This window comes from Delphinapterus leucas, chromosome 21 (assembly GCF_059928025.1).
Source record: "Delphinapterus leucas isolate spDelLeu-1000000601 "Yukka" chromosome 21, BTC_Dleu_Yukka2, whole genome shotgun sequence".
In the NCBI taxonomy this organism is placed as follows: Eukaryota; Metazoa; Chordata; class Mammalia; order Artiodactyla; family Monodontidae; genus Delphinapterus; species Delphinapterus leucas.
This window is the reverse complement of record NC_143149.1, coordinates 20,542,129-20,563,097: the sequence shown is the minus strand read 5'-3', so window position 1 is coordinate 20,563,097 and position 20,969 is coordinate 20,542,129. Positions and strand designations below refer to the sequence as shown.

The 20,969-nt window shown below is 37.7% G+C and overlaps 1 non-coding gene across 1 annotated transcript; it reads left to right on the top strand.

Annotated features, from left to right (window-relative positions):
• The first annotated feature begins 16,310 nt into the window (after nt 1-16,310).
• Nucleotides 16,311-16,388, top strand: LOC149744435 (small nucleolar RNA SNORD55/SNORD39). Its single transcript, XR_016391246.1, has one exon. It is a non-coding gene; the product is annotated as a small nucleolar RNA SNORD55/SNORD39 (small nucleolar RNA).
• The last annotated feature ends 4,581 nt before the right edge of the window (nt 16,389-20,969 follow it).

Genomic DNA, 20,969 nt, shown 5'->3' with positions numbered 1-20,969 from the left:
AGACACCACCAGACAGAGAAACGAAAGAGCTTTGCCCTCATGGAGCTTAAATGGAGGGTAGAGGATGGGTAATCCACAAGAAACATAATAAATATGTAAATTATCTAGTATACAGATAATTACTAGGGAAAACAGGAAAGTGCATAGCATAATAAAGGATATGGGGAATGAGGGCCAATCGTGTTACAGAATTAAATAAGAGATATCAAGGGAGGTCTCTCTGAGGGACTTTTTAGTAAAAAGTTTTAAAAGGGGAGGGAGATGGCCATATAGATATCTGGGGGTCACAGAGTTCCAAGCAGAGTAAACAAGGTCCTAAAAAAGGAGTGTGCCTGGCAGTTTCCAAAAGTAGCACGGGAATCAATGAGGCTGGGATAGGAGGAGAAAAGGGTAAAGAAAAAGAAGATGTGCTCAGGGTGGTGAGGAGAAGCATGTTAGGTGGTGTCCTGGAAGGACTTTGACTTTGACTCTGAGTTAAAAGTGGAGCCCTGGCAAGGCTGAGTGGCAAGGTCTGCTTTACATTCTAATGGGGTTACTGTGGCTGCTGTGTTAAGGATAAGGTAAAAGGAGTTAAGGGCCAAAGCAGGGAGACCAGTTAGGAGGTTACTATGGAAATCCAGGTGAAAGAAGTGGATGGCTCAGATGGAGGTGATGAGAAAGGTATCCTTTTTTTTGGTCTTTCCTGAAGAATTAGATTTGCTACATAAGAAGAAAAGAAGGAGTTGAAAAGGCTTCCTGAGTAACTCAAGGATGGGGTTACCATCAGCTGAAAAAGAGAAGCCTGGAGATGAAGCTAGTTTTGCATGGTAGAGACCAGAATTTTAGTTTTGGACATATGACATTTGAGATCTGTTAAACATTTCTAATAGGCGTGTCAAGGAGGCAGTTGGATACACGAATTCAAGTTTGGAAAGGAGTTTGGAGCTGGAGAAATAAGTTTGGGAGTCTTAAACGTATGGTTGGAATTTAAAGCAAAAGACAATGAGATCGCCATGAGACTAACTGTACTGTAAATGGAGAAAGCAAGAGTAGAAAGAACTAACTGGACATTGGATTTAATGATGTAGAAGTCACTGTTGATAATGACAGGAACAAGTTCAGAGAATCACATGGACAAAAGCCTAATTAGCATGCTTTAAAAGAGAATTTGAGGAAAGGAATTGAAGACACAAGTAGAGTCAGCCCTTGAAATTTTACTGCAAAGGAAAGCACGGAAATGGCATGATAACTGTCTGGGATATGAGAAATTTCTATTAGGATGGGAGAATGACAGTATTTTTGCAAATTTTTTGTTTTGCTTTTTAAAATCAGCATGACATCTTCCCAAAGGGAGAGGAAAGATGTTGTAGGCAAGAGAGTGGAGAAATGTTGGAGTGAAATTTTGAGGAGGAGAAGAGTACTAAGAATGTGGAGTACAGAGACTGATTTTGGATAGGAGTATGATACATATGAAAACTTTAGTGGATATTCAATATCATGATTCAGTTAGTCACTCAGCAAATCTCAGCTAGCCACTATTATGGTTTTCATTGCTATTCAATTTACAATTACTTTTTGTTGTTCTTAGTCATATAAAAATTATGTACATAATAGGGACTTCCCTGGCGGTCCAGTGGTTAAGACTCTGAGCTTCCACTGCAGGGGGCACAGGTTCCATTCCTGGTCTCAGAACTAAGATCCCATATGCTAAGCGGTGCGGCCGGAAAAAAAAAATTATACCCGTAATAAATAATTGGTTGAATAGATGATATCTAAGGAATAAAACCACAAAAATTTTGCAGATATGCTTGTCCTTGTGGTTCTTTGTATTTCCCTACCTCCTGTTTTTTCTCTGATGACACCTGGTACAGCAGGTGCAGAAGGGCTTTTTCCCGTGGCACTGTGCATTCGCTTTTCTATCATTTTATTGCTTTTGTATTTCATCTTCAGATAGTATATTTTTGCTATTGTTTTCTGGTTCTGAGTCCTTCTGCTAATTTCTTCACTTTTATTTTTCAATTCATCTCTCAATTTTCTAGATTTCAGTTGCTTTTGGCATTTCTCAAGTGTATTTTTAATATTTTTACCGAGATATAATTGACACAATAAACAGCATGCATTTAAAGTACACAGTTTGGTTGCTTTTGACAAATGCATATTCCTGTGATACCATCACTGTAATCAAAATAATGAACATATCCATTACCTCCAAGTTGTCTCTTCGTCATCTTTCTCTTTTGCCCTTTTCTCCCTCTCCACCCCCAAACAAATACTGATCTGCTTTCTGTTACTGCAGATGAGTTTAAATTTTCTAGACATTTATTTACATGAAATCACATGTATGCAGTTTCTTCTGGCTTCTTTCATTTAGCATAATTATTTGAGATCCGTCCATGCTCTTGCATGTATCAATGGTCCATTTTTTATTGCTGAGTAGGGTTCCATTGTACGGATATACTACAATCTTTTTAATCCGTTGACCTATTAATGGACATTTGGGACAATAACATTGGGACAGTTATTTGACCATTACAAATAAAGCTGCTATAAAAATTCATGAACAAGCCTTTGTATGCACATATTCTTTCATTTCCCTGGATAAATACTTAGGAATGAATGGCAGGGTCATTTGATAGGCATATTTTACACTTTTTCAGGAACTGTCAAACTGTTTGCTAAAGTAGGTCTTCCATTTTATATTTCCACCAGAAGTTCCTGAAATTTTTATTGTCCCATATGCGTGCCAACACAATATGATCAGTTTCTTTAATTTTAGCCCTTCTGATAGATGTGTAGTCATATCTGATTTGCATTTTCCTAATAATTAATAATTTGGGGGCATCTTCTTTTCCTGTGCTTATTTATTATCGGTATATCTTTGTGGGAATGCCTGTCCAAATGTTTTATCCATTTAAAAAAATTAGATTGTGGTTTCCTTATTATTGAGTTGGAGAGAACTTTGTATATTCTGCATACATCTTTTTTTTTTTTTTAAATAAGTTTATTTATTTATTTATTTTTGTCTGCTTTGGGTCTTCATTGCTGCGCACGGGCTTTCTTTAGTTGCAGCCAGACGGGGCTTCTCACTGAGGTGGCTCCTCTTGTTGTGGAGCACCGGCTCTAGGCGCGCAGGCTTCAGTAGTTGTGGCACACAGGCTCAGTAGCTGTGGCTCACGGGCTCTAGAGTGCAGGCTCAGTAGTTGTGGTGCACGGGCTTAGTTGGTCCACGGCATGTGGGATCTTCCTGGACCAGGGCTCAAACCCGTGTCCCCTGCATTGGCAGGCGGATTCTCAACTACTCTGCTACCAGGGAAGCCCTCTGCATACGTCTTTATCAGATGATTTGCAAATGTTTTTTCCCAGTTTCGCTTGTCTTTTCATTTTTTTTTAACAGTGCCTTTTGTAAAGTTCTTACTTTTGATAAGTGAAAAAAAATTAACGACCTTTTTCTTTTATGAGTTGTGTTTCTTGTCTCAAGGCAAAGAAATTAGGTTTCATTGCCTTATCTAAGATCACAAAGATTTTCTCTTATATTTTATGCTAGAAATTTTTGGTTTTAGAGTTTACATTTAGGTTCTTTGATACATTTAGAGTTAATTTTTTATATGCCATAGTGAGAGTATGGATTGAAGTTTGTTTTCTGTTGTTGTTTTTTGAATGAGGATGCCCAATTGCTGCAGCACCACTTGTAACAGTCTTCCTCCACAGAATTGTCTTTGTCCCTTTAACAAGAATCAATTGACCAAATATGTGTGGTTCTATTACTAGACTCTCTGTTCTGTTCCACTGACATATTTGTTTATCTCTTATGTAATACCACATCATACTGATTATTGTAGATTTACAGTAAGTTTTGAAATCAAGTAGTGTAAATATTCTAACTGTTCTTTTTCAGAGTTGTTTGAATAATCTAGGACCATTGCACTTCTATATGAATTTTAGAAGCAGCTCATCCATTTCTACAAAAATGCCTGTTGGAGGACTTCCCTGACAGTCCAGCAATTAAGACTCTGAGCTTCCACTGCAGGGGGCACAGGTTCGATCCCTGGTCAGGGAGCTAAGATCCTATATGCCACACGGCTCGGCTAAAAAGTTAAAAAAAAAAAAAATGCCTGTTGGAATTTTGATCAGTTTGGAAGAGAATTAACATCTTAATAATATTGTCTTCTGTTTCATGAACACTAGCTCTTCTTTTATTTAGGTTTTTAATTTCTCTTACCAGTGTTTTCTACTTTTCACTGTAATAGTCTTGCACATTTATCTCTAAGTATTTCATATCTTTGAGACTATTGTAAATGGTATTTTCTAAAAATTCCATTTCTAATTGTTTATTACTATTACATAGAACACAATTCATTTTTTTACATGGATTTGCATCCTGCAAACTTGCAAAACTCACTAACACCAGTAGCTTTTTTTTTTTTTGAGATTTCTACAAAATTTTAATTAGTATTTTCAGATAATGAGAGGTTATTGTATCTACACAGAAGAAATAGAAGGCTATGAAATAAATAGCATAGATATTTCTGGTAGTGGTATTCCTTTCTCTAATTTTAAAGTTTTCCTGATTATAGTACCACAATTAATAGCATTATTTCTATGAATTCACTCTACACTGGAAGTGTAGAATGTCATTATTAAACTAACTCAGGCAGATCTGACATTGACTTCTTTGCTTTTTTTTTTTTACATCTTTATTGGAGTATAATTGCTTTACAATGGTGTGTTAGCTTCTGCTTTATAACAAAGTGAATCAGTTATACATATGTCCCCATATCTCCTCCCTCTTGCATCTCCCTCCCATCCTCCCTATCCCACCCCTCTAGGTGGACACAAAGCACCGAGCTGATCTCCCTGTGCTATGCGGCTGCTTCCCACTAGCTATCTATTTTACATTTGGTAGTGTATATATGTCCATGCCTCTCTCTCGCTTTGTCACAGCTTACCCTTCCCCCTCCCCATATCCTCAAGTCCATTCTCTAGTAGGTCTGTGTCTTTATTCCCGTCTTACCCCTAGGTTCTTCATGACATTTTTTTCCCTTAAATTCCATATATATGTGTTAGTATACGGTATTTGTCTTTCTCGTTTCCAGTAGCTTTTTTTAAAAAATAATTTTCTTTTTAAAAAAAAAGTTTTGGCCACACCTCGGGGTATGTGGCATCTTAATTCCCCGATCAGGGATCGAACCCACACCCCCTGCAGTGGAAGTGCAGAGTCTTAACTGCTGGACCACCAGGGAAATCCCTCCAGTAGCTTTTTGATGATCCCTAAGATTTCCTACATAGATAATGTTGTATGTGAATAAGACAGTTTTGCTTCTTCTTTTTCAGTTTGAACACTTTTGATTTCTCTTTGTTTTTGTTTTATTCCACCGGCTAGAATCTGCATTACAATGCTGAATAACATTAGTGAAAGTGGACAGTCTCATGTTGTCTTGGATCTAAGGAAAAAAGCATGTGTTTTTTTACTATTAATTATGATATAAACTGCAAGGATTTTTTATAAATAGATGTCCTTTATCAGGTGAAGGAATTTCCCTCCATTCCAAACCATTCCACTGGGAGTGGTTTTGTTTAATAGGAACGTTTGGAGATGTTTGGAGATATTTTTGGTCATCACAACTGGGGCAGAGTGGTGCTTCTGGCTGCAAAACATACTGCAATGTACAACACAGCTTCCCACAACAAATGATAATCTGACCCAAAATGTCAGCTTCCCACAGGAAATAATTATCTGACCAAAATGTCGACAATGTTGAGGTTGAGAAACCCTTCCCTGCTTTATTACTAGTTTGCTGAGAGTTTTTTCTTTTTAAAATCAGGAAAGGATAGTGTAATCCCAAAATATTTTTCTGAATAAGATTTTTCTTTTTTAGTCTGTATGAAGTTTTTCTTTTTTCAGTCTGTTAATAGTGGTGCATTTCATCAGTTGATTTTCTTTTTTTTAAATTTAATTATTGTATTTTTAATTTATTTTTGGCTGCAATGGGTCTTTGTTGCTGTGCGCAGGCTTTCTCTAGTTGTGCCGAGCAGGGGCTGCTCTTTGTTGTGGTGCATGGGCCTCTCATCTCGGTGGCTTCTCTTGTTGCGGAGCACGGGCTCTAGGTGCACGGGCTTCAGTAGTTGTGGCTCGCGAGCTCTAAACCTCAGGCTCAGTAGTTGTGGTGCACAGGCTTAGTTGCTCTGTGTGACATGTGGGATCTTCCGGGACCAGGGCTCGAACCTGTGTCCCCTGCATTGGCAGGCGGATTCTTAATCACTGCGCCACCAGGGAAGCCCCTCATCAATTGATTTTCAAACGTTAAACAAATCTTACATTCCTGGAATAAATCATACTTTGTCATGATGTATTATTATCTCATATATTATTGAATTTAACTTGCTAAAATATTTTTAAGAATTTTTGCATCTATGATCAAAAGGGTTAATGATTTGCTGTTTTTTTTGTTATCTTTCTTATTGACTTCTAATTTAATTTCATTATGATTGGAGAACATACTATGGATAATTTGAGTTTTTTTGATTTATTGAGACTTGTTTTATGGCCAAACATATGGTCCATTTTGGTAGGCGCATTTGAAAAGAATGTGTGGGGTTTTATTTTTTTGGTAATGTTTTTATAGATGAAGTATCTGATCAAAATCCAGAGAACTGGAAAATTTTCACCACTATTCTGTCAAACAGGAATGAAGTAGCATCCATTATATATAAACTAGAGATATATCTTTACAGAGCCCTTAGTTTCAATGGATTCCCACTGAGCAGCCTAATATTTTCTTGGAATAGAGGTCACCCTGCTCCTGGAATTTTTAAGCATTATCCAGTTTAAACTCTACATACCAGTAGGATAATCACTTATATTTGCAATGAGTATTAGCTAGGTATTCACTAAAGCTCTGACAATTGAATCCAGCCAATTTTAAAGTGTAAACATATCTGTGCATGTGCCTGTTTCAGTACCCAATAGAAATCACTATTTCACTTATGCTTATCAGCCTTGATAGAAGTGATATGTATGCCATTAGAAGTAAAGAACACAATTAGAACTGAAAAGACGTATTTCTTTCTCAAACTCTAGAAAAATGTTATTCTATTCAGTATCCAATAGGACACGTTCACATTTATATAGTATCGCTTCTACAGCCTGGTCTTAATTATTTTCTTGGATAAAGCAACACTCAAGAGTGTTTTCTTTTGTGAATTTCACTGAACAGTTTTCCATTTTGTATGAGAAAAGAAAAAATTTTTTTAACTTTAAAATTAATGTTTTCATGAAATTATATATCTCATTTTAAGTTGGAGGAAAGTATGTTGGGCAGAATAGAGCAAAAACTTTGCCAGAATTCAAATGTTAGAAAAATAGTTTGAAAGAGTTTGTAAAACATCTGTCATAATAGGTTTCTTCTATTCCTCATGCTGGAAGGCTGAATTTCACTGCGAAAATAATCCTATTGTGGAATAAAATATAATAGAGTTTCCTCTCTTTATATTAGTTATTTGTGGGTCAAAATGGAGTGTCAATTACAGTTGCCAAGTTCTTGTGTAGACAAATGAATCAGAAAAACACAGTAGCTATTTTATTTGGGACCTTGCTGAGCTGCAAGATTTTTAATGAGTTAAAATAATATTTTGGGTTTTGAGAAGAAAGTGTGAACTATCAAAAACACAGACATTTGACTTTAAAGTTAGGACAAAAACATGCAAAGTCATCTTGAGCAACAGACACATTGAACTTGGAGATAGAATCCCCTGAGTGATGGACCCCAGGACTGTTTTCTTTGGGCTATGCATCAAGGAAACCAGTCTGATGATACTGAAGCTCTTGAGAGAAGAGTCTTCTGTCACTAGCATGTATGCTCAAAAATTTGCATGTAAGAAAAATTATTTTACCACATGTCTGTATAGCCATGCCAAGATGATTATTTGATTTTCTTCTAGATGGGAACAAATAATAATCATAGTTACTACTAAAAACCAACTAGATAGAAACCACAGAATGTACAAGATATATAAGCAAATAGAATAAGTGAATTAGAAGAAATTTTAAAAAAATTAAGTGGATTAACAAGTGGGGTTTATTCCAGGAATGCAAGGATTCTTCAATATACACAAATCAATCAATGTGATACACCATTTTAACAAACTGAAGGAGAAAAACCATATGATCATCTCAATAGATGCAGAAAAAGCTTCTGACAAAATTCAACATTTATGATAAAAACCCTCCAGAAAGTAGGCATAGAGGGAACTTACCTCAACATAATAGGCCATATATGACAAACCAGCAGCCAACGTTGTTCTCAATGGTGAAAAACTGAAACCATTTCCACTAAGATCAGGAATAAGACAAGGTTATCAACTCTCACTACTATTATTCAACATAGTTTTGGAAGTTTTAGCCACAGCAATCAGAGCAGAAAAAGAAATAAAAGGAATCCAAACCAGAAAAGAAGAAGTAAAACTGTCACTGTTTGCAGATGACATGATACTATACATAGAGAATCCTAAAGATGCTACCAGAAAACTACTAAAGCTAATCAATGAATTTGGTAAAGTAGCAGGATACAAAATTAATGCACAGAAATCTCTTGCATTCCTATACACTAATGATGAAAAATCTGAAAGAGAAATTAAGGACACACTCCCATTTACCACTGCAACAAAAAGAATAAAATACCTAGGAATAAACCTACTCAAGGAGACAAAAGACCTATATGCAGAAAACTATAAGATACTGATGAAAGAAATTAAAGATGATACAAAGAGATGGAGAGATAGACCATGTTCTTGGATTGGAAGAATCAACATTGTGAAAATGACTATACTACCCCAAGCAATCTACAGATTCAATGCAATCCCTACCAAACTACCAATGGCATTTTTCACAGAACTAGAACAAAAAATTTCACGAGTTGTGTGAAAACACAGAAAACCCCAAATAGCCAAAGCAATCTTGAGAAAGAAAAATGGAGTCGGAAGAATCAGGCTCCCAGACTTCAGACTATACTAAAAGCTACAGTAATCAAGACAGTATGGTACTGGCACAAAAACAGAAATATAGATCAATGGAACAGGATAGAAAGCCCGGAGATAAATGCACGCACATATGGTCACTTTATCTTTGATAAATGAGGCAAGAATATACAATGGAGAAAAGACAGCTTCTTCAATAAGTGGTGCTGGGAAAACTGGACAGCTACATGTAAAAGAATGAAATTAGAACACTTTCTAACACCATACACAAATATAAACTCAAAATGGATTAGCGACCTAAATGTAAGACCGGACACTAAAACTCTTAGAGGAAAATATAGGAAGAACACTTTATGACATAAATCACAGCAAGATCCTTTTTGACCCACCTCCTAGGGAAATGGAAATAAAAACAAAAATAAACAAATGGGACCTAATGAAACTTCAAAGCTTTTGCACAGTAAAGGAAACCATAAACAAGACGAAAAGACAACCCTCAGAATGGGAGAAAATATTGAGCTCATGCAGCTCAATATCAAAAAAACAAATAACCCAATCCAAAAATGGGCAGAAGACCTAAGTAGACATTTCTCCAAAGAAGATATACAGATTGTCAACAAACACATGAAAAGATGCTCAACATCACTAATCATTAGAGGAATGCAAATCAAAACTAAAATGAGGCATCACCTCACACTGGTCAGAATGGCCATCATCAAAAAATCTACAAACAATAAATGCTGGAGAGGGTGTGGAGAAAAGGGAACCCTCTTGCACTGTTGGTGGGAATGTAAATTGATACAGCCACTATGGAGAACAGTATGGAGGTTCCTCAAAGAACTAAAAATAGAACTACCATATGACCCAGCAATCCCACTACTGGGCATATACCCTGAGAAAACCATAATGCAAAAAGAGTCATGTACCACAATGTTCATTGCAGCTCTATTTACAATAGCCAGGACATGGAAGCAACCTAAGTGTCCATCAACAGATGAATGGATAAACAAGATATGGCACATATATACAATGGAATATTACTCAGCCATAAAAAGAAATGAAAGTGAGTTATTTGGAGTGAGGTGGATGGACCTAGAGACTGTCGTACAGAGTGAAGTAAGTCAGAAAGAGTAAAGGAAATACTGTATGCTAACTCCTATATATGCAATCTAAAAAAAAAAAAAAAGCCTAGGGGCAGGACAGGAATAAAGATGCAGACATAGAGAATAGACTTGAGGACACAGGGAGGGGGAAGGGTAAGCTGGGATGAAGTGAGAGAGTGGCATTGACAAATATACACTACCCAATGTAAAATAGATAGCTAGTGGGGAACAGCTGCATAGCACAGGGAGGTCAGCTCGGTGCTTTGTGTCCACCTAGAGGGGTGGGATAGGGAGGGTGGGAGGGAGACGCAAGAGGGAGGAGATATGGGGATATATGTATACGTGCAGCTGATTCACTTTGTTATACAGCAGCAACTAACACAACGTTGTAAAGCAATTATACTCCAAAGAAGATGTTAAAAAAAAATTAAGTGGATCAAGTAGGTTTGTTAGCATTAATCTGTTTTTTTCCAAGTAGTGATTAGAAAAAAAAAGATCAATTAAACACAACCGATGTTTTTGGCACCTACAGCAAGGCCCAGTGTTGTTAATGATTTTAAAGATAATTGTGACAATTTAAAGAAAATGGAAACAATTACTTTATAATCTGATAAATAAAAAAATTTTGGACATGCATGCACCCTGTAAGCATTTGGTGCTGCTTTGTTTTCCATTTTAAGTGAAAGTCATTTTAACATTTCTGTCCAAATTTTTGTTATCCTAAGGCTTAACTCTAGTATCTGCTTTTCTGTAAATGCCTTCCCAGATGATCCAAAAATTATATACAGCTACTCTCGTCTTTATTTTCTCTTAACACTGTATTTATACCCCTACTCAAACATGCCTCTTGTTTAAGGAATATTGTAAGGGAGATTTGCTAAAGGAATACCCTAAATTAAAGACTGATCTCTTACATTTAGGAAGGTCATTCCCTGCAACTGAAAGAAAAATATCAGGGTGGAAGAAAGCAGATAGATAAGAAATAGGGAACATCTATCCTACCAGAAAGATGAAACAATAAAATTCTAGAAATTAATGAGACGTCACTGCCAGAATCCTAGTTTTTCCTGTATTGCAAATATATGTTACTATCCTGCCTAAGATGAATCACATCTGACTTTCCTATTGTGAGTTCAAGGCCATGTCTTACTTATAGTTCTATTGCTAACACTACACAGTTAAGAGCTAGAGAGAAGATGGATGGAAAGTTATCAGGGAATCACATTTAAGCATTAGTTTAATTAGATCTTTTCCCTCCTATCCATAGGAACAGGAATTTTGATTAGTGTGGACTGTGGGCAGGAGGGTTGGGGGAGAACCAAGGTAGGTAATTTAGAACAAGGGGCAAGTCTGCACAGAGTGGGATTGAGCAGTTGGTCTCTAATTACACTTTGGGGCTTATGGGAAATGAGTGAAACATGATGGCACCTGAGGGATTGAAGTTAAAAGTAAAAAATCAAAACAAAAACAAAAAACACCAAGGACAGTTTTGCAACCTTATGTGGAGTTGACCAGTATGTTACTTTTCTTTTCCCATAACATGTTTGAATGCTTTTTCTACATTTTCTGTGCTTACCTACCAACCTACTGGTGTCACAAGGTTAATCCATCCATTTCTTGAGAAAAAAAGAATTATGAGATAATACAAAAAGCAACTTAGTTACTGCTGAGTTTTAAAAGTTCCTTGAAATGCAAACCACAAAGGAAATACTTGGTTGCTTCTCTAAGGGATGGCGGAAATTGGTAGGACAAGATACTGTTTCTGGTTTTTGCTTTCATTCTCTGAAGACATTTTTGTGTTTCTTGGTTCCGTGTGTGTGTGTGTGTGTGTGTGTGTGTGTGTGTGTGTGTTTTTCCAGAAACATGTAGCATATTCTTGAGCCAGACCACATGCCTATGAGTCAAAGCTTCAGCCTGCGTTTGTCTTAAACCGTGAAGCTCTGGGTGTAACCTAACAGAACCTGGCAGGTTGTCTGAATAGTTCTTTCACCACTTGACCCAAAATATAGTAAATCAGATGACATATTGTTCCAATTTTACATTAGTACTCATATTTTAATAAGGAAAGGAAGAGTGTGTTCTATCAAGATTTTCAAATACAAACAAAATCTAGTTTCAGATCCAAACTATTACAGAATTTAATATTGGAGTCACCAACTGTAGTTTGCTTGGTTTTTTTTAACTTTATATGTAAGTATTTTAGCATTTGCTATGGATTGAATTATGTCCCCTCCCCCATTCCAAATACATATTTTGAAGCCCTAACTCTGCAGTGTGATAGTATTTGGAGTTGGGGGCCTTTGGGAGATCATCAGATTTAGATGAAGCCATGAAGGTGGAACCCTTCATGGGCGTAATGATGGGATTAGAAACCTTGTAAAAAGAGGGAGAGACATCAGAGCTCTCCCTCTGCCATGTGAGGACACAGGACACGCAGGAAGTCATCTGCATACCCGATGAGGAAGAGGGCCCTCACCAGGAACCAAATTGTCCAGCAACTTGATCTTGGATTTCCAGCCTCCAGAACTATGAGAAATAAATGTCTGTTGTTAAACCATCCAGTCTATCATATATATTTTTTTTTTCACGGTACGCGGGCCTCTCACTGCTGTGGCCTCTCCCGTTGCGGAGCACAGGCTCCGGACGCGCAGGCTCAGTGGCCATGGCTCACGGGCCCAGCCGCTCCGCGGCATGTGGGATCTTCCCGGACCGGGGCACGAACCCGTGTCCCCTGAATCGGCAGGTGGACTCTCAACCACTGCGCCACCAGGGAAGCCCCAGTCTATCATATTTTGTTACAGCAGCCCGAACTGACTAACATAGCATTTTCAAGTTTGGAAGTTTCACTGAGTTGCATTTAAAGTAAAACTTGATACTAGAAACTCAATGTCTATAAGAGGTAGTAGTTGTAGTATTAATGATGGTGGTGTGATGATGGAATTTAATGAATTATCCTTTCTCTCTTGCTAAAATTTCTGGGGGAAAGTCAGTTAAGGTGGGGGTGAAATTTTATTATTCCTTCTAAGTAAATGTTGGCGCTATGAACATTGACCACATGCACCATCCTTAGCTCTGCTATCTCTAAAATGAATTAAAACATTTTGCACCTTTATTTTTAAAAAGACATCTTATATTACAAAGAAAAAAAACACCATATATTTCTGCTACTTTTTAAAATAGATCCAGTTATAGAACTTCAATTAGGTTAGGTGACTGATCCAGTCACTCAGCCAGTTAGTGACAAGGCTCCCTCCTCCCAGCCCAAGGAAAGTATTTTTAGTCTCAGGGCAGAAGCCTAACTCTAGCCTATGGCATTTTTCTCAGAAATATTTTGTCTACGCTCTGAATTCATTAAGGCCTGATTAGAGCTAAAAGAGGCAAAAGATAAATAAATTAAAAAGGATTGGGGCTTCTTTCAAAAGCCAGAAGAGGCTATTTTTCCCTGCTTTCTGCTAACACATCTCTTCCCACGAGGCAATAAGCACTGAACTACATACCATAGGGTGGAATGGGAATAAGAAAATGAACAGGAGAAGGTTTTTCTGAATATGATTCTCCCAAACTGTCTAAGGGATAGTTTAAGGATGACTTATCTCTCAGCGGCCCTCTCCATCTGTTTCTTTCTTTCTATACTTACATACACTTCAACTTCTCCTAAAACAAGGAAGCCATCATTCAATCCTGTCTTCACTTGTAACTATAATTCCCAACTCTGTTTTTTGTTACTAAAGCTTTGGGAATCATAACAGATATGCATTGAGTGTTCACTAATTGTCAGATCGTATTCTCAGGACTGTACCGGATTGCTATTTAAACCTGACAACAATCCTAGGAGCTAGGATCTATTAATATGCTCCTTGTATAGATAAGGTAACTGAGGCCGAGGTGTTTAACTAACTTGTCAAAGTTCTCACATTGGAAAGTGTTGAACTTCAAAGCACAAGCTCTTAACTCCTGCCTTTCCATGTATGTGTGTTACACTGCTCACCACACTTTCTCACCCTGTTGACCCTTATCCTTCTATTTCTAAACTACTGTGCTTGTCCGTTTACCAAGTTCCTCTCAATATTGGCCTGAAATCTTCCAGTTGTATACATTGAAAGGCACAAGATGAATAGAAAGAATAAATACTTTAAGTGCCAGTTATTTTTAAATCATGTTTGACATTATGACAGCATAATTCCATGTAAAAATTTGGAAATAGTCTGTTGAATAAATGTGAATAAATATTGATAAACTTGGAGTATGCATTAGTTGAAATGCTGTGTGCCATTAATAATGCTTACATTAGAATACTAATTAATTAAGCTGGAGGCAATAAAATCACCATGAAGTAAAAACAAAAACTTTCAAAAATCCATCCATAGAAACACTGAGAAAAATAACAAAATATATATATTTTTAGTAACAAAACCTATTACAGTGAGTAATAGAATCCTGGTGAGATAGTTCCATTTATCTATTTTTTAGTAGGTTCTAAATTTTCCATAGTGAGTACACACTACTTCAATAGTGGAAGGATAAGACACATTTGAAATGTAGGAGAAATAGTATATGTGCAAGAGCTGAGACATCCTGAGTCTTAGTCAACAAATATCTGTGTGGTTTCAGGTAAATAACTTCTTTGGATATCAGTTTCCTCATTTGTAAGAAGAGCACAAGGGACTAAATATTAATTACAACTCCCATATATCATATTGTAACTTTCACTTACATATACTTTCAAAATCTTTCATATAATCATGAAAAGTAGACAATATTAGCCAACTTTTTCTGAATGAAGAAGTTGAGTTTCTGAGCACTTAAGAAACAAACAGTAGGTGGTGAGGACCAAGAGTCAAAACCATGTATTTCCAAAGAGGATATTTAAAATCTCCTCCATCACAAATATATTTATATATATATATATATATATATATATATATTTTTTTTTTTGGCTGCGTTGGGTCTTCGTTGCTGTGCGCAGGCTTTTCTCTAGTTGTGGAGAGTGGGGACTACTCTTCGTTGCGGTGCGTGGGATTCTCATTGCAGTGGCTTCTCTTGTTGCAGAGCACAGGCTCTAGGCGCACAGGCTTCATTTGTTGTGGCACATGGGCTCAGTAGTTGTGGCTCACAGGCTCTAGAATGCAGCATCAGTAGTTGTGACGCACGGACTTAGTTGCTCTGCAGCATGTGGGATCTTCCCGGACCAGGGCTCGAACCCATGTCCCCTGTATTGGCAGGCAGATTCTTAACCACTGTGCCACCAGGGAAGTCCCCATCACAAATATTTTATAAACTACATTCATATAGTTCCTATTACTTGTGACCTCCTTTCTTCACATCATTCTTTCGACTATTACCTCCAAATTCCTTCCAATCTTTTGGGTCTTGTTCAGTGGTTTCTTTCCCATTTATGCTAGCAATTTCAGAATATATTACCTATTTCTCCAAAAGCCTTTCCTTAATCAGCCTAGCTGACTGTATCTCCTCACCATTTTTGACACACACACACAATGAGGTTGTTGAGACGTTACGTGTCTGTACCTGCTCTTACTTCATTAATGATAAGGACCATATCTTTTGTTGATACTGTATTTTACTCTTAAACACACACACATATGCTTCAACAGTTGCAAATCACTAAATGGGTCAGCACATTGTAACTTGGGTTTTGCAGATTATATCAGTTTGGGGGAAGTCCCTGGAAGGTGGTGTGTGTGTGTTCTGCAAACGCTGGGTTCCCACATAGTAGGCACCATTTTCCTCCTTTTCTGCTTCAAATGAGGCCACAGGTGACTCTTCGCTCTACAGGTCCTAAGTGGAAGTTAAGGTACTAATCTCCACGTAAGATGCCACCAGTCCCGCTGATCAGGCAGGGAATATGTTCATGGGCATGTTTATCTGTCACTGTCACAGCCAGCCACTGGCAACCCTCATACCACTGCCTTCTCCCTCTTGGCTGCAAAAACTGTAGAACCAATGCTATCATTATTTTGTACTCCTAGTGCCCTATAGGTAATTTAATTTTTATTAAAATAGTTTTGTTGTTGCATCCCTTCCTGAGTCTTTGGGGTTTGTCATGGAGGAAAATCTATATGACCTTACACTGAACATCACGTCTGCCCCCTGCAACACTGGACCACATTCCTGTAACTGACCTAGTCCTTCTGACTCTCACTCACCTTTTGATAAGTTATAGGAGGTGCCTTATCTCTTCATAATCATTCATTCGACTATTCAACACATAGTTATTGAAAGTTCATTATGTGCCAGTTCGTTATGTGACCGAAGTTTTGGTCACAGATCAAGAATGAGACATGGGGGAGCCAACCTTGGAGAGCTGAGCATAAAAAATAAAATAAAATAAAAAATAAATTTAAAATAAAATAAAAAAAGAATGAGACAAAGCCGCTTCCCCCTTTTGGAGTTTATATTCTAAAGAGAAACACAGATATTAAGCAAGTAACTATATATTAACTGTAATGATAGCTGCTATTAAAAAACGTCAGAACAAGGGACTAAATAGTAATGTGCCTGTACATGCATGCATGTGTGTGTGTGCGAGTGTGTATATCCATGTGTGTCCCTGCGTGTGCCCTATTTTAGATTGGGCTCTAGGAAGGAAGTCCTCTATGAGAAAGTGGCATTTGAATGGAAGTGTGGGGACGGGGTTTCATTTGAGGGAGAAGCAAACATAAATGTCACAAGCAGGAGTATCTGGATTTCCCTGCAATTCAAGGCAGACATGTCTTAGGCATAAACTGAATCTCCTATTATATATAGTTTACTGGTTTACAAAGAAATGAAATAAGATATCTCAAGAAAATATTTATAAAGGAAAATTTCAACATTTAAATATTAAATTATGTGCCTAAGCAATTATTTGCTTTATAAAGTGAGCCCCAGGGACATAGCTGTTGAAAAGACCCATTTGTCCCTCAAAACTATCAAATCGGTTACAGCAAGATTTAAATGAGGTAGTGGGTATGATTGCTCATAAAACAGACAACACCCCCAAACCAAAAAGCTATACATGGTGATCCAAATATTAGGGATTATTATATAAAAGTGTACTATATTTTGAAGTATATTAACATTTATACAATGTCTATTGATATGTTTAATTCTGTTTATCTGATTAATAGATTTTGACAACCCAACATTTTATATATTCCTTCTCAGCCCAATAGAACCAACCATATATTTACTGGCAGGTGGAGGTGCAGACCCACATCACTGTTAGCAAGACCCTTCTGAGCCCCTAACCCATCCAGGATGCTACATCCATATTGGATGTTGTACGGAGGTAACAAGTGTGATCCTGGCTCTCAAGTAGCTTATAAATTAGTCTGGGGAAAGGAGATTCCTTTTACCACCAATGACAGTAACAGCAAAGGACAGTAAACAGCCTTTCCCTCCTTATACACCAAAGATACCCAGCTAAGCAAGTTGGACGTCAAGATTAATGAAGAATAAGAGGTACACTTCATACTTAACACAGAGGGGAGGCTGACCTGATTCCATAGAGAGGCAAAGGAAGTTAAGAGTTTCCATCTTGAGAGGTGACAAGGTGAAACTGGAGGGAGAGAGGAATTCTAAAGATTATAGGTTATAATCACAGAGAATTACAGAGTTCAAAGCTTTGGTTTAGTGTCATTTAGAGTCATAGTAAGAGGTGTGTGTATTTTTAGGAGTGTTCCGATGAAGGAGGAATGAAAGTCTTAAGGAACAAACTTCTTCATATTCAGTACTAAACTGGAACTTTATACTAACTGTATAAAGCAGCAAAGCAATTACACCCGTGCTTTATTTTTACAGATGATCGGAGGGATTAAGCGCCTTGCTCCCTGGCAGGTGGTTAGTGAGTTACAGGGCAGGAACTCAGTGTAGGAACTCACTAGGTTCCTAGTTTACATTATCCATGGTCACAGTCTCCTTCCACTGTCCCAGGTAGCCTCTTGATTTCAAAATCATGGGCCAGCCTTGCACTATGACCTAGCTTTAAGCCAGTGGTGACTTTTGGAGAAGGTATATTGCATATCCATATGACATGATGACATGTCATATATTTAGAGAATTTTCAATCTTCTTCATCTTGCTTCTTTGTTAACTATGAAGTATTAGGTCATCTGTGCTTCAAAAATGTCTCAGTGCATCCAAGAATCTGTTCCAAAGTTACCATATTTTTGGAAAACACGTCATTGTTATGTATTATAAGCTGTAATGGAAATTTTATGTTAAAATTCCAAAATCATTAATATCTTTCTTGTAAAACAGCCATTATACTTTAACAGGATCTATAAAAAATAAGAGTGATGCAATTGATAAAGTGGTTTATTTCTGAATCTTGACGTTTCTGTTTTAAGCACATCAAATATTTAGTAAAAAATCTTAACAGTAAGTAAAAACACACTAGTCTGCTATATATGAACACAAACTTAAGCTAGGAAGGTCTTACTTGTTTTTAGATCAAGAAAACAAAATCAAGGATGATAAAAGCTCTGTTTTTCCATTAACACATCAAGAATCACTTTTTGTAGTTGTGTTCTGGTTCTGTTCTTTATACCCTCCACGAGAAACCGTGACCACATGGTCCATTTAATGTTCACTAGGCTTAATCATTCTAACACATACTGTTGTCAAATAGTATGAATGGCAGCACTGAATCTCATTGATTGTTCTTTTGTCATTTGGAGCATAATAAGCCACTGGTAATGTTTGCAAAGCTGAAGATCCCATACTGTTCTGGAAGGGTGGGGGGGAGGGATAGTTAGGGAGTGTGAGATTGACATGTACCCACTGCTGTATTTAAAGTGGATAACCAACAAGGACCTACTGTATAACACAGGGAGCTCTGCTCAATATTATGTAACAACCTAAATGGGAAAAGAATTTGAAAAAGAATAGATACATGTATAATATATGTAGAACTGAATCACTTTACTGTATACCTAAAACTATCACAGCACTGTTAATCAACTATACTCCAGTATAAAATAAAAAGTTAAAAAAATAGTACCAGTTGTTTACACTATAAAACAATATCAAGGGCTTCCCTGGTGGCGCAGTTGTTGAGAGTCCACCTGCTGATGCAGGGGACGCGGGTTCGTGCCCCAGTTCGGGAAGATCCCACATGCCACGGAGCGGCTGGGCCTGTGAGCCATGGCCGCTGAGCCTGCGCATCCGGAGCCTGTGCTCTGCAGTGGGAGAGGCCACAGCAGTGAGAGGCCCGCGTACCGCAAAAAACCAAAACAAAACAAAACAATATCAAGTCTTGAACCAAGGTTTTAGTGAAAAAATACACACAGGCTATGGGACTGTGGCCTGTTTAGGCACAAGACTAGTGCAGAGTGAGGGCAACTATGAATGATAATAACAATGATGACAACAGCAGGAAGAAGAATTCATTACTTCTAACAGTAATAGTAGTAACAGCTAACTCTTGAAAGCTTAGTATGTCTCAGGCTCTGAACTAGGCATATGACATCAATAACCACATTTTAAAGACTCTATGAAGCATAATAAAAATAATTAATATTATTTTAAAATAATTATTAAATAACTGAATGCTCACTATGTGCCTAAGACTTTACAGGATTATCTCATTTAATTCTCACAAAACCCTCCAAAGTTCTTTGGGGAAGTAGGCGTTTAAAAAGAAAATCAAGGTGTAACTGACATATAACCTTATATTAGTTTCAGTGGCACAACATGATGATTTCATATTTGTATACATTGTGAAATGAGCACCATAATAAGTCTAGTTAACATCTGTCACCACACATAGTTACAAAATTTTGTGTGTGTGTGATGAGAACTTTCATGATTTATTCACTCAGCAACTTTTGAATATGCAATACAGTATTGTTAACTATGGTCTCAAATGCTGGCAAGTGGGAGCAGAAATCATTACTATGGTTCCCTGAGCACAGATGCCACCTTTTCCCTGCAGGTGAGGAAGGGGACTTGCTGAGATCAAATGTGGTTCAAGAATCCAGAGAAGCCAACGTTTGTAAACACTCTTGTTAATAGGGACACATTTATGTTGGACAGGCCCTTATGGAATGATGATGCAAATACTGAGCATAAAAGGATAGCAGCACATCAAGAATTAGGGCTTCTAGATCTGGTGAGACCCTGCTCTGCAGATGGCAGATGGTGTCAAGAGCAGCTACGTGCCCTCGTTAGGGATGTTGAATTCAACGGGATATGATGCCAAGTTGCATCTGCTCTCATGCTGGGTGGCCATTTTGCTTCAGAGATGTTTTGAGTGTGTCCTCGGCCACTTAAATGAGGAGCTGACTCTAACTGCTTCTACGTGTGATGTATCGATGGATGTGACAATATGCTGTCATTGTTCCAGTGAGTACTTCTGACACACTGCAGCAGGGTGAGGTGAATGTCCCCGTTTTACAGATGGAGAATCAGAGGCTTAGTGTCACTCTGTATCTTGTCCAAAGTCATTCAGATGCTTAGTTGTAGAGGCAGGCTTCAACCTGAGGATGGCTGACCTCAAATCTTCACTTATTATCCCCTCACTCTGTGTGAATAAAGTACTGGTTGAGGAAATAGACCCTCCCCTTCACCCCTGCCCTGGCTAAGTGCATAACAATATTATCGACATTTTTTATTTTGCACACAAGCAATAATTTTATCTCATAAATTTCTCCTATTTTTACATTTTCCTCTCTTAAAATACATGGCCGATTAAACACTTTTCTTTTTTTTTCTATTTAGTCATTTACGTTCTTTTGTTCTTCATAGGTAAGTCTTTACTCTTAAATCTTTTAAAATATTGTTCTTTTGGGGAGCTTCCCTGGTGGCGCAGTGGTTGAGAGTCCTCCTGCCGATGCAAGGGACACGGGTTCGTGCCCCGGTCCAGGAAGATCCCACATGCCGCGGAGCGGCTGGGCCCGTGAGCCATGGCCGCTG